The sequence below is a fragment of the Grus americana genome, chromosome 3, assembly GCF_028858705.1.
Source record: "Grus americana isolate bGruAme1 chromosome 3, bGruAme1.mat, whole genome shotgun sequence".
Classification (NCBI taxonomy): domain Eukaryota; kingdom Metazoa; phylum Chordata; class Aves; order Gruiformes; family Gruidae; genus Grus; species Grus americana.
Window position 1 is genome coordinate 22,471,849 of NC_072854.1, and position 15,572 is coordinate 22,487,420.

General features: G+C 38.2%; 1 protein-coding gene across 9 annotated transcripts in view; it reads right to left on the minus strand.

Moving 5' to 3' along the window:
• Positions 1-15,572, minus strand: part of ERICH1 (glutamate rich 1) — a 99,264-nt gene that overhangs the window by 36,655 nt on the left and 47,037 nt on the right. The gene's annotated exons all lie outside the window — the stretch shown is intronic.

Genomic DNA, 15,572 nt, shown 5'->3' on the forward strand with positions numbered 1-15,572 from the left:
GGAACTGCATACAATGAAATATTACTCCCTTTGAATTCTGGGATGTCTGAGTGGCTCTAACCTTACTTACATGCTTAGAATGCCTTTCAGGACTACAATGTCAAAACCAACTTTTCTGAATGCATTGAGTTAGAATACAAGTTCTTTTCCCTTCTGCTTTCAATAAAGACTATACTCTCCTCTGTGCTACATACTTTACATCACATTTACTTTCTTAAGGTTGATAATATGGTTCTATACACAGAGTGAGGTTAAAAGAATCACCAGGGCAAAAAACAGTATGGGCAGGCTGGGAAACACGGGATGAGAGAGTTCCACCAAGAGCCCCACACCACCAGTTGGCAGACTTGACCAAGAATGCAAGAAGAATGCATGTAATTCACAATAAAAGACAACAGTGCTTATATCGACGATATCTCTCCACGATAGTGCTGTGCCTTAAAAACACCAGGCATCTGTTTATTCTTTCTCCTCCTTAGGGATATCTTAATGCTAGCTCAGCTTTGGACATCGACTTTATAGGGAAAGCATGCAAGGCATCAGTGACCTTGACAAGTAATCTCTGATCTCTTTAACAGCCTGTCTTGATTCTGTCATTCCCTTGCTACATTATAATTTTCTTACTAGCTAATTCTTCAAAAAGCTCAAATGTCAAGGGAAAGAGGTCCCTCTTGCTCTCCAAGACAGCTTTCATGCTTCTTCACTCAGATCTTATCCCTGTACACAAAGCCAGAGTTCTGAAGTTATCTCTGACCCTGAGCTGACTGCCTCTCCCACACGCTCACTTCTGAGTGTAAGCCCTCCTGGCAGTAGCAAGGGAAGACTGCCAGAATCCATCTTCCCTTTGACTGCACTGCCGCTGTAGTCCATGTTCTTGCCTATGATAATTCCTAATTAACTGAAATTCCTGCTTTCATGGTCTAACAAAATCCTCACATGTTTAAACATTATGGAGTGCAGAATGCCAGTGCTCTTCTAATGTCTTGCTCTACAAAGTTAAGTCATTTATCCTTCCCTCAACCTCTACCTGAATGTTTCTAAACTCCTCACAGTGCTCTTATCTATCTGCTTTTATGCCATTCTCTCATTTACCTGGTTTTACACCTTCCTCTTAGGGTCAAAGAACCTTTGCTTGCCTAACACTGGTATAATGCAGGAGAGACACCTGAAGCCCAACGCTTGTTTCTGAGTGATCTGTGTAGTCTCCTGAACTGCCTCTGACATTCTCAGCTTGTTTGGCTTTCTCATCACTTCTCCCCCTACCAGTCTTTGCCTCTATTTTCTCCATGGTTGGAGGCCCTCTCTTTCATTTCTGTTTCTTTTTCTGTCTTGAACTCTGTCAGCTCTGAGCCACTTTCTCTCTTTAAATATCACTACAAGACTTTTAGTTCTTTAGCTGACAGATGACTCACTGCAAAGCAATTTTCCATACTTTCTATGAAGAAGGCTGCATAAAAATAAATTTGCTGTATTGTAATTGAACACCACGGCATGTTAAAGACACACCAAACGTCACCTCGTACCCACAGTGTGGAATGTTTTGCACGCATGGTATTTGAGCTAAATATCTTTATACATGATTTGGACATATGGGATGTGGGAAAAATAACGTCTGTGTCGTCCTGTAGGAATAAAATACCAGAATTGAAGGCAGATATGAATGGTGAAAGATGCTATAAACAAAACATCAATGTTTCATCTTAAGATCTAATTTGGATTTTCATGGGAGTATTTGTGTTATAATAGGTGACTTTCACTGTAAACATAGATACATTGTTCCCTACAATTTCTCAGCCCTCTGTTAACCTGAACCACACTGTTTGCTAATAAAGCTACTCTAATCTGTGCTCTCAGCAAAGTGGCCCAGTGTGCTCTTTACACATCCAAGAATCACTGAATCTCATCAAAACTACAGCATGATGTGCAGCCAAGCGCCCTCAACTGGTTTGAAGCCTCTTGAAAAAAATGGTGCAGAAGGCAGAACATGGCTCAAGATAATTGATGTTTTGAGTTAAATCCGAAAGTTTGCTTATCCTTGGTAGCTCAGGACACCAGAAGGTCTGAAGCGACCATGGTGAAGCTGTCAAAAGGCAGAATGAATGTAGTCTTTCCATATGTATGTTATTAAGATAAATACCTGACTGAAAGGAAATCAGAACTGTGCTGAGTCTCCTCCAACACAGAAAACAAATCAAACACAAGACTTTACCTAGTTCTCTTGAGGAGTTAAACTGGCAGTACTCTAGCAGTTTTTGCCATTCTTTGCCCCATATTTTAGTATCTCTTTAGTATCTACTGCTCTATGTGTGGGAGCTACTAGTGATGCAACACCAGGAACAGATGAAATAACATGCTAATAAACGCAAACCAACGCACACAAAAGGGATTAATTTGAACAACTCACTTCTAGGGTTACAGTGAACTGCTACCAACTCAGGCAAAACAAAACCAAAGCCAGACCTGTGCATTGGTATGGAAAGCTCAATGAAAACACTTGCTCAGTGGGTATCAGTGATCAAAACAGCAAACACCTTGTTTGCATACAAAAGAAAGAGGATGGAAAATAACAGGAAAAATATTCCAAAGCTATTATACCAATCTGTTATGCTCTTCAAGCTTGTAACACTATGTTTCTTAGCATAATCCCAGCACAGTATGACTTTGGCAGACAAGAGGACTTTCACAGAAGTTACCAGATGAAAAAAACTCCAAAAAGATTTGTATGATTTGATTTGAAAGAAAGAGTAATGGGCTCTGTTTCTGCCTCCTCATGCAAGAACAAGGTGACATCTAATTAATCTGAACAGCCTCACAAGCAAATAGAAGAAAGTAAATACTTGTTTTACAAACAGGATAGTTAGCTTATTGAATTCACGTGTGTGTGGTACACACAGGAGCCAAGAGCTTAATGGCATTCAAGAACTGGTTGTTTATATAGCCAGCAAGGCTACCTGACTATAACAGCCATGCTAAAATACAAATAAGAGTTGTACAAGAAATATAAACCATAATGTTTAGGTCACAGCCCACACAATGATCTTAACAAATGAAATGCTCAGTGGGATTCACCTCCCACAACTTTCAGCTATCTGAAAAGAAAATACTTAGTGCATACTTAGACCTATGCTCCCTCTGATAAATCAACAGAAGCTAGCATCTTCAGAGAGCAATGTACCTCATCCTAAACCAGCTGGGATGGAAATGCACACTAAGGGTCTTCAGCTCTTTCTCTCCCCTTCCACTAAATACAAAGGAAATGTAGACAGTGAGTTTGGACCAGATAGGTGCAACAACTGAGAAGAATTAGTCTCTAACAAAAATTAACAGTACGGAGGAAGGTGCTTCTTAACATGAGGCTGTTCATCATATTGATTTTTACTAATTAACAAAATCCACTGTTTTATGAAAAAAAAAAAACGCCTTTTGACTGATTCTCTACACTTCAAAGCAGTAGGGAGGCTGATAAAATTTCCATGGATATGAATCTGGTTCCAATAATTTTTCCCACTGACTGAAGAGGTTTGTTTTGTCAAAGCAGCATAGTTATAACAAATGCAGGAAATATATACTACACAAGCAATCTTAGTAAGGTGCTGAATACATACGTAAGCAACGTTGACAGGAATATCAGCTTTTGGACCACACTAACTATAGCTACAACTGCAGCTACAGCTTGTCCTAATTCCACAAGAGCTGATGATTCTTCTCCTTCTGTTCCATAATGGCCTGTCACCTCTCTCCCTCCTAAGACCCATCTCTGCTCCACAAGTGGTTTAATTTATCACATAATCCAATTATCCAGAAGCAATTGTCTTTAACCTGTTTAGTCTGGACTCAGTGCCCTCTCAGACTGAGCAAAGTGGCTTCCAGACAGAATGCCCATATACACTTTCCAGCCACGCTCATAATTTCATAAGCATTTCTTTAAGCCTTAATAAGAACACCCTCCTCAGGAACTTTTCATAATTAAAAGTAACTATTTTCTTTGGGGTTTTTTTTGTTGTTGTTTTCTTCTGGATTATTTTGTCTAGGTTACTTTCCTGATGCAGTTTACCATGCAGCTGCACAGTTACACTAGGCTGACTGACAGAATGATATGGAAGTGGGAATGAGTAGCCTGGAAAGGAAAGTCAGCACCAACAAAAAAAGTCATCTTCTAACAGGCTATCTCATCTGGTCTGAAACATTAAAAAGTTTTCTCCATACAAGCTGCATGTCTCCTTAACAAAACAGAGGCAGAAATATGTCAAAAAACAGACTTAAAATGAAATAGAGGATTCAGGTTATAGATACTGCTTACTGAATTTTGATAATGAAAAGTCAGCACATCCAGTCTATATCTTCAAGGAAAAATAGAAAATTATAAAAATAATTATTTACATCAAGACTCCAAATAAGATGACTTTTATTTATTAACTTCTATTATATTAGCAAGTTATTCTGTATTCATCATCAGGGCAGCTGGAGACACAAAGAGATTGAATACAAAGCTTAACATAGGCTAACAGCAATAGCTGACTGTTGTCCCACCCAGACTAACCACCAGCATGAATACATTGCTGGCAACTCTGTGATTGAAAAGATGAGCTTCCTCAAGTTTATCTGTATTATTTCAGTTCCTTCAGACAATGGCAGATGGAAACATTCAGGGAAAGCATCATGTAAGACAATGAAAAATGGGAGGCCATTTACTTAGGTTAGGTGTCTGCAAGTCTAGGGTATACAAAGTTCCACAGCATGCCAAACTGAAGTTTGGCTTTGAGTATCTGAGAATAAGCTGATGATATTAGGGAATTTTTTAAAATCAGGTTCCTAAATATTGTTAGAACAAACCTTTAGAACAGCACATTTAAAAAAAGAAAAAAGAAAAAAAAAAAAGAGATAAAGCAGACTGAGGAAAAGATAGTCGAAGAATACCTGCTGAACTTCAGAAATCTGCGCTATAATGTGCTCATCATGACTCAAGTATGGCAGCTGGCTCTCCTGCTCAAGGACCAAGTCCCACAATAGGCTCTCTAGATGTTGTTCATGGTAACTTTGCTCTTTTGCCCAGATGAAACAGGACATGTGCCTCTCTCCTGTTTTTTAATCCAGCTTAAACTCTGTTCTTCTCCCTGATATACTGGATAGATATTCCATGGTGTACCAAGTAGTCAATACAGAGGAATTTAATTTTGGTTTAGGATCTTGCAAGGGAAAAAAATAACGTTATTTTTAGTGCCAATTAAGATAGCAGCAGCTACAATTTGGCCGAGAGTGAAAAGCTGTGGCTAACAAATGCAATAATATGTAATGGTTCATTAGAATAAAAGCAATACTGAAAAGATCTCAGGAGCACAAGATGACGTTACTATTTTTACTTTTTTTTGGGGAAATTGTTCAAGTCATTTGAAATCAGAAAAACCCCCCCACACTTCAAAGTTTTGAGTAGTCTACAACACTTTTGATGTTGGAGAAAATTGCAAAAGAGTGGAAGCTGTTTTGAGAACTGCTGCATTCTCTTCATTTACTTACATACTCTGGGACTTTCCCTTTCACGCGATGTCTCTGTGCCCCCTTTGGTGAGGGGCTTTATCAAAACCTTGTGGAAATTCAAGGAAACCATATCAGCTGTAGCACCTTTATCCACATATTTCCTGGCTCTTCAAAGAATTCCAAGATATGTGTAGATTTCCTCTTTGCAAACCTCATGTTTATCTTTCCCATGCAGATCATAGGTTTTCAGGCATCCACAAATCTTATTTTGCATTATTATTTGTGCTGAACTGCCTAAGGCAAACATCAGGATTACAAGCTTGCAGTTCCCTAGATGACTTAAGAACTGTTTTAAAAAAATTGGCATCACGCTGTCCAGCCTCAAAGTCTCTGATAACAAGGTAACTTGAAAAGCAAGTGGTTATGCATCACTGTCAGTAACGTGGGCAATTTTTTTCCTTGAATTCTTTCAGAAATTTTAGGCGAATAAAATCTGGTACTGGTGATTTTATTTTATCATTTATTTTGTTGCATGACCATTACATAACTTAGATTTCACCTATCTTTTGAGAAAACTCGAGAAGAAGTGTTCCAGCATGGGATTCTCCATAGTTTTTTCCACAGAAAACATCAATGCAAAGAATTTATTTAACTTCTCTGAGACAGGCCTCTCCATTCCTGCTGCACTATGATCACTGGCTCAAAGGACCAGTAGGTGTGTTGCTCCTGATGCATCAGATGTAAGACCTATTACCAGTTTTAATTCTTTGTACCACTTGCTCAAATATTCTTTAACTTGTCTTACCATGTTTTTACATTTAAATTTGTTTAAAACATTATTTGGGTGTGAATTCAGCTTTTTAAAGGACACCTACTTGTTTCTAACAACTTCCTTTACTCTGTTGTCTAGCTCTGCTGTCTTCCTTTCGCTTTTTCTCAAGCCTTTCATGACAGGTGGTGGGCGCTGGCCTTGAATATCACATACGGTGTCCTTAAGTAGCTTCCACACCACCTGGTACAACTTCCTTCTCTTAGCTGACCTTTTTCAGGTTCTTTTTAGTAAGTATCTTTATTCTTGTGTAGTGTCTCTTCTTGAAGTGGATCACAACTGTTGTGGATTTTTCTGTTGGTTTTGTTGTCGTTGTTTCAGTAGGATGTTGAACGTAATAGCTGCTGTTGCGATGTGCCTCTTCTGATCCAAACTCTACCCAGGACAAAGTCAAGAGTCACATTTCCTCTCACAGATCCACCAACCAATGCCTTGGTTACTGACTATGTCTGAAAACTGAGACTTTTTACAACAACCTGATGTGACAGTCACGCCATCTGAACAGGGAGAAACTGAAGATGCCATTACTACTCTCTCTGCTGCTTCTCTGATCTTTCAGCATACAGCAACGAGTATTCACAATCCCTGTTGGATAATGATGAAACAGACTCTAAGCTTGCTTTGCTTTCTGGTATTTTCCTGGTTTCAGCTGGGCTTGTTAATTTTCTTCCTAATAGCTGGCACAGTGCTGTGTTTTGGATTTAGGATGAGAATAATGCTGAGGTTTTAGTTATTGCCAAGCAGTCAAGGACTTCTCAGCTTCTCAACTGCCCCCCGCAATGAGGAGGAAGAGGGTGCACAAGATGCCAGGAGGGGACACAGCCAGGACAGCTGACCCAAACTGGCCAAAGAGATACTCCATACCATATGACATCATGCTCAGTATATAAACTGGGGGGGGGAGGTTGGCCAAGAGGTGCCATGGCTCAGGAACGACCTGGGCATCAGTCAGCAAGTGGTGAGCAACTGCATTGTGCATCGCTTTTGTATATTCTTTTATCATTCTCTTCCTTTTCTGTCCTATTAAACTGCTTTTATCTCAACCTACAAGTTTTACTTTTTTTCAATTCTCTCCCCCATCCCACTGAGGGGCTGGGATCGAACGGCTGTGTGGTTGTTTTAGCTGCCTGCCACGTTAAACAGTCCACAGACACATTGATCTAAGGCATCCAGGAGATATTTGAAACTATTCCAATGAATAAATTAATTTTGACAATAATATTTTAGGCCTCCTGTCACCTTATGCAAAAATCTTTGCTTAATGAAGCCCCCAAGTTTTCTTTAATACCAACTTTTCTGATACAAATTCTGTATCGCTCAGTGACTTTATTTTTAAATGAAAGCAAATATTTTTACCTTTTACTAATCTCTCTCATTTTTTTTTTAACTTCAAACTCACTGTCTTCATTCATTTTGGCCTTTTTGGAGTGATGTGCAAACAATCTGAGTCAGTCACCATCGTGTAGAGGCATCACGCAGCACTTTCTAAATGGGCTCAGTGGTGCTTCCCAAGAACACTGAAAATTACTATGTTCACTCAGTAAGTAAAATAAAATAAAATTATACAACTGAGCATATTCACAGACATGAAAGAAGAACAGAGATTCGATGACAATCAGTAACTGTTTTGAAGGCTACTAAATCAGAACTGCTCAAGGATCCTAAAGCTGCCTATGGAGTTTCTACAGTTTAGCAGCCACAAACACTAATTGCTACTAAATACAGAAATCTTCTTAGCTTTCGGCTAATAAGATTACATCTTTGTATTTGAACAGAAAGCATCACCATGAATTGGAGGGGGAGATTTGTAACATTTGTACGAAAAAACTGGAAACATTTTAAAAATCTGATATCACATTTACACTTAAAAAATTTGTTCAACTTTGCAGGACACACATACACATTCAGAGTTTTCTTTAAAGTTCCCCCCCCCTCCCCAAAGCTGGTTTTCAAACAATGCTTAAAGAATCCAAAGCTCTCCCTTTGCTCAGAATAACAGAAATGATAATAAAAGGTGCAATCTTAAAATCTTGTTCAGCATTTAAAATGTTCTTTCCAAACATACCAGCTAAAATAAAGTGTGAGAAGTTATTTAGACTACAGGACTGCAAACTATTAAATGATAAGCAACCTAATGGAAAACTGATATCTAGTTTTCCCTTGTGATAAAGCAGTATCAAAGAGAAGATCTAAACTAAAAGTACAATCTTTGGTACAAAAGAGCTATCTAAAAGTACAGACGTTGACATAGCAAAATCAAGATACTCAGCAACAAAACCTAGCCCCAATTTATCAATTTCAGTGATTAAATATTTAAATATGATACCTCAACCCAATTTTTGTAATATTTCACAACATTCTTAACTTTTTACAAAGCATCCAATAATGAATCACACTTAACCCCACATTTGAAAGAGCTGCCAAAACTACATTTATTACATGGTTCTTTCAGTAAATACTATTTCAAAACACTTTGTAAAAGCAAAGTCTGAAAGAATGCAAACCTTCCAAGTGTTTTATTTTAAACTATTTCCTTTACTCATTTATCTTTGGATCTTAACTCTGATTTGAATTAAATTTAATTACATAGTTTCTATGTAGCTTTGTAAAAACAGGGATGTTTTAGGTCTGGGTTCAGCTAATTTTTATTAATCACATTCAAATTAATTACAGTTTAAAGAAGAGTTGAAAACATTAATATAAGTAATTTCTTAATGACCAAGTCCTCTATGTTAAGCTAATCATATATATATATATATATATATATATATATATATATATATGCAGACAGGTACCCTGTAAAAATAAGAAACATCACAGGGAATGAGCCTGAACAGTTGTGTAAGCTGGTGATCTGCCAGTTTGTAATAGATGGGAATCTGGTGCCCCAGTCTTCCCAGTGATGTAGGTTTGCTCTCGACCACATGCTGCACTGCAATGGGGCTCTGCCCTGGCCAGAGCTGTAAGGTCAGACCGCTCAAATCTTTTTTTCCACAGTGAACACTCCAAAACAATTTTTAAATAAGAAAACTAGGTTTTAGTAGAACAGACAGACACTAGAACAGGTGATTTTTTGGCAAGAAAACTGAAAATGAGGAAAATCAAAACAAACCAATATATAACCGTATCTCTACCTTGCCTACTGCATCCTGGTAAATCAATCCTCTTTGCTTAGCCTCGCTCTCAGTCCAGCACATCGGCGATTTCCAGAGCTGCACAGAAGTCTGCACAGTCCCCTTTGGGTCTCCAGGGAACGTCCGTCTGAAGCCTGTATTCCCGCTGTTTTCAGCAGACATCTGGTCTCTGCTATACACAGGGCTTATTGCTTGGCCAACATCATTCCTCTATAACCTGTTTATCCTTTACATTCTAGAAAGTTATTCTCTCTCAGCAAATGTCTCCTCATCTCCTTAAGGGCTCTATCCTGCCTTCTCTACTGGGCAGCTACAGTTTTTCAAAGAATGAAACATGATGTATGACATAAACGTGATTATTCTTAATAAATTGGAAAAAAACCACTCAACTGATACCATCTGCTACACAAATAAATGTTTGGGAAATGACTAAAATAATTTTGTCACATGTTCTCAACAAGAGAACATAGTATAAAGCAGATTATGTACAGTGGGATAAATCCCTAGGAAAATAGACTATTAGATCACCTAGTTCTAGGCACAGCAAAATGTTACTGGGATAACATGGATCACTCAGTAGCTATCATTTCCAGGATTTCTTGTGCTGCTTCCCAAAAGCAAAGCACTTAAAATGGCAATGCGAGCGCAATGACTTCTCTGTTCAGCTTAGTGAAGTGTAAAGTTCCTTTTAGTTCCCATTTGTTGAAAAATAGGAGTTCCTCTGCATCTCACTGAAGCATGGTGTCTTTGCTGGAAAATAACAGAAACTTTCTTACTGTTCTTCAGTTACATGACATGATCTATGAAATAACCCTGCTATGATAAAGGGAAATGTGTTCATCTGTCTACACTTGACATTATATTTCATACGAAGTTTAAAATCTGTCATCTGCTTACAGATGTTTTTTCCATCACACGCTGCACCCCCAATCCAGATTAGCGGTGATGCTATTGCTTTTTTTCTTTACTTGGTGCACTGCCTGACACTTCTACAAACTGAAGGTTTAATTTATCTTTTCTACTTCACAGGACTTTAGGTATCAATAGCTGCAAGTCACAGACTACACGTAATAAGCTATGGATATGCATAATTTTTCTTTCCCTTGATATATCTATACATGTACTTAGATGTTCACTACTAACTGATCTCTCACATGCTTTCGTGAACAGGCTGATGTATACTACTCTTAGTCCCACTGGGAGGAAGGTAAAACCCCTCACTGGCATAAAATGCCATTGCTTCAGGGAAGGAATAAAAGGGCTCTCCCAAAGAGAACTAATCCTGCCACAAGAAGCTAACTTTAACCTAGATACTGACTTTTAGGCAGGATGCTCTCCCTCAATGAAATACCCAGCAGAAGGTAAGAAATCTGTGAGAGGAGAGGAAGAATAAATCCAGGTCTAGTAAGCCGCTCTCTAGGGCTTAATGATGTGTCCTTTACACATCTTCCACAATCTAGACAACAAGTTTGGGCAAAAAAATTGTGACCCAAGTCATTTGGCAGCTCTAACATAAGAGGCTATTGTACTACTGCGTCACTGAATACAGCTTGGGGATAGACTACAATTTGTTGTAAGCATCTCGAGCTGTACTGGATACTGTCAGTACACATGCCATTGACTAAGCAGTTAGTTTTGAAGACTTTCTGGACTTAGGGAGGACAAAGCTTCAAAGAAAAACACCTTTTCTCTGTCTCAATTTTAAACTGACCACTTCCAATCTGAAAAAAAGGAAACAGAGGTGTAACTGAGTGATGGTTTAACCCTGATGGAGCGGGACAGCACATTTCATCTTTCCTTCAATCCTTTCGGAGTTTGTTTTGCTCTTCCTGACTTTTAAATAGTAATTAACAACACAGATCACAAAGGCTTACACATGACTGGGATAGAAAAAAAACCTAAAACGAACCAAAAAACCACCCAAACCCAAACAACTGTTCTGGTCATCATCTCATCCTCCTGCCATTACAGCTCTGAGACTGTCTTCTCAGCCAATCCATAAAAGTTCCTTTTATTATGTTGCCAGTATTTGTGCAGTGCCTCTAACATTGCTACAATTCATCACTAAAATCTACTTGATAATGTAATTGCATCTCTTCAAGAAAAAATTATCAGACTACAGATGAGAAACTTTAACAAGTGCACACAAACATACTGCTTCCTGTTTCTGGAATTGGAAGTATCTCCACATCATTCCAACAGACAGATGCTCAGAACTTTGTCAAACCTTTAGCACAACTTGAGTGAGATACTTAGCCTGAAGTCATTCACACTGCTCTTTTGGAGTAGCGACAAGGTTACAACATCACATTACTTGACATAGTATATCCTCTGCATTGGATTTCTGCTATGCTTTAATCTGAACCTTTTCAAAAGCTGGAAACTCATTAAGTGATATAATTTTTTCCCCCCTTCACAAAGACTTTGCTTCTGGTCTCTCCCATCTGACTTACGCTTGTTGTCAAAGGGGTGTTCAGGCTTCCTGTGCTTCAGCTGCAGAAATTGCTTCCTCTCATACTTAGGGCAGCCAAGTCCTATCTGATTTTTCCCAGAATAGCTACTACACCACAGAAAGTTTTCTGACACTAAAGGAATACTATATTTTTCTATTCAGAGCCTGATGATGTGTCCTATGCAGAATTTTGTTTAAACAAGAAAATGTAAAAAATTTTTACAGAAAAAGAGGGAGCCCCCTTGGAGGCTCCACTTACAATATCGTTCCCTACATTATTACGCCAATTGCACAGAGTGAAGATGCTGGATTTAGATGCAAGGAACATAGGTCTGAGAACAATTTTTCAATTTGTTTAAGCAGTAACAGTCTCCTTAATGAATAAACAAACGCAAGTCTGGTGAAAACAAAAAAGTCTCACTGCAAATGTAAATGTTTTGCTGGACTCAAAGACTATAGCTTCATTTGGCCTTTTCTTTTTCACCTTGAGAACATACAAAATTTTATGACTGATTAGACAATGCAAGCTGGCTAAATAGATATCAAATTTAAAAAGATCTGTGTGCTTCTGTAATAACTATATATCTTACATGACTGCTGCTGTTCCTACCTGTACAAACTATCCAAGTGCTTTTATGCTATATTACTATTTCTCTCATGGCTGTAGTACAAGCTGCTTGTGAAGCACAAAAAAATATTGCATATGTATCAACCTGAATATTTTCTTGTGGAGATACAGGAGATCAAAATTGCTTTCTTGGATAGTAAAGTTTTATTTTTTGGATAAAGACTCCTGGATAGCTGTTTACTTCATGAAAAAGTGCTTAAAAAAACCCCAAACCAAACCACCAAACCCAATGTACTATGTTTTATACAGATCTTAAAGATACAGGGGTTTATGCACAGGTCAGCTCCATTTCAATTCTTTCCAAAAGACAACTAAATGAGATGCAAAATGAACCATGAAGAAGTGGGTCATTTTCATGTACACTGATGAACAACAAAGAGAAAGCAAGACAGAAACTCAACAAAATTAACTTATTTAAACCAAAAATAAAGTTCACAAGATGTGTAGTAAGCTTACAGTCTACCTGCATATCTCATTAGCAAAAGCAAGTTTCTTGAGGTTTCACTGGACTGCTGAGTTTGAAATCACCACAAGCTATGGTTGATAAGTTCCCCTCCCGCCCCCTTCATAAAAGCTATCTTTAGTGAAGCTGGAAGGAGGCCACAGAGTATAGGTTTCTGCCTTCTCAAAGAATTGGCAGTTTGACTTCGGGAGTCAGTTCCTGTGTTCACAGGACTTCTTTCATTCTGGAATGCTAAAGAGTTCAAGAAAACCTTGCAGCAAGTGACAAGACCAACAAACCGCAGCAACGGCTTTAGGTTCTCCGGAGATAAGGGCCAGAGCACTGACCTCTGCGAAAGCAGGACTGGGAATGGCAGCTGTCTGGATGGAGATAGCAGGTGCCTGGCTCTGTGGTGTTGGCTACTTCTCCAACTGAGCAACATCAAGGGAGACTGCAGCCTCAATTTTACTACTCGCTTATCCCCTGCAGGACATACAGACTGACCAGGACATCACACAAGATTCGCTTCTGCTACTAGCTTATACTGTAGCAGGTAGAGAGAACTCCACTGTACTAACAAGTATGGTGACACAAAAAGCTGGCAGAAATTCACCAAAAAATAGACTGCAAACAGCTCAAAATAATTCAGGGCTTTCCATTTACTTGGCTTTTAAAATAAGCATTTCACTGCAAGCAAGTTTAAGTGTACAGAATTACTGCCATTAAAAGAGAAGGTATAAAAAAGGGAAGTATAAAAACCTTGTAAATACATTTGAACTAACAGATATATAATACACAATGAAAGTTTATACAGCTTGTAATAACTGCTAGAGGCATTTCACTTTAATACACATATTTAACCGAGAATGTATTTAATAAAACAAAAATGCCAGAGTTAGAGTGAAAAGGAGAAGCACTGTAGATGATCGCTACAGAACACATTCAAGTAATTTAACCATTGCATTTTTACTTAGATATTTTTCTGCATATGTCCAAAAGTTATTACACCATCTTAAAACTTTTGCTGAAGTTCTCTACGCACATGTGTATGGTTTTGCACTAAACAAAGTGCAACGTTTATTTTCAAAGGCACACATTTCTGATTATTAGTGAATGCTGTATACCATTATGATTTCTAAATATATGTCAAAGAAAACACTGTAACAGAATTTCTTTCTTGGGAAAAGTAATTTCTAAGATTACTTAAACATACATCTACACTCCATGCAATCACTAAAATATCTTACAATCTGCTTGAAATTAGAAACACAGATACATACACGTGTGTAACAGATATGAAGTAAGGAAACACTGCATATTGTATTTGATAATCTTTCATTCTTCCTTGATATATTCCTCTTCCTGCTCAGAGGGAAAAAGAAATCTCCATCCAAAGCTAATACTTAGCATTAAACAGCCTAGCCATCAATAGTATATTCAAGATTATAGTACTAAAGTTCAGCTGAGCAGCATTTCAGAATCGACTACGAGTACTTACTTCACCAGGCACCTGTATGCCCTAAAATTAACTATGTTTGCCTATGATTAAGAATCACTGAAGAACAGAATAAAGAAAAGGGGCATCAGAAAATGTGTGTGTGTGAAGCCCAAAGTAAACATAAAAAGCCCAACAGATAGCGAGTTAGTAATGGAAGTAAATGTGAGATTTCCATTGGCAAGTACTACAAAGGAGATGCCAAGAAAATGTGGCATTTTTTTGCAGGAGGAGAAAAACTGGCAAAAAAGGACAAGATTAAACCTGAATCCTGATATGAAAGCAGAAGAGCTGTATCACTCTTTTATTACTTTAAGTTTTCCAGTTTATCCTAAGGCTATGTATTTTCACTTCTTAAGGAGCTGTAACAAGCACAAATTAACATTTCTCTCCTCTCACCTACATACCAGATAAAGAAGTACTGAACAAAGAATCAATCAATTCTTTTCTTCTCTGGCAGAAGAACAGGAAGGATGGACACTATGTTCTTTCCAGTAAGAATGCTGCAGTTCAGCTAAGGTATTTAACTGAGATGTATAAGGTACCATAATATTCACTCCTCTTTCCGTGGTCACATAAGAAGAGACAGGCTCCTCTGATCCAAGCTAGACTTCATTATCATCACTTGCTATAATATTGCTAGATGCCTCACTCTTCTAATTATATGAGCAGTTGAGTAGGGTATTCTGATATGCTTCAGTGAAGAGATGGAATAAAATCAGGTCCTTGCACAAATCTGTTCTATTGCAGCAGTTCAGGGTATGAAGAGTCACAGACCTGCAGACCAGCCCTGGAGGCTGCAACAGTTGCTGCCTCTCTGTGCTGATCTATCACCACTGTCTCAATTTCAGCAACATTCCTATACACATATTTTTGTTCATGTCTTTAATACATTTGGGCTTCCACAGCAGAGTCTTTACTATTTTACACAGCTTGTGATATGAAAAGCGCGTTGAGCTGAGCATTGAGTAAAGTCAAGCTCTCTGGGGAATGACTCAATAAAGGTGCTATCTTGCCTTTAAACCCAAACACAATTGTTTATTAAAACAGCATCCAAAGATGTTTGGGCTTACTGTGTCAGCATCAGTATAGATGATGGACAGAGATATAAAGACAC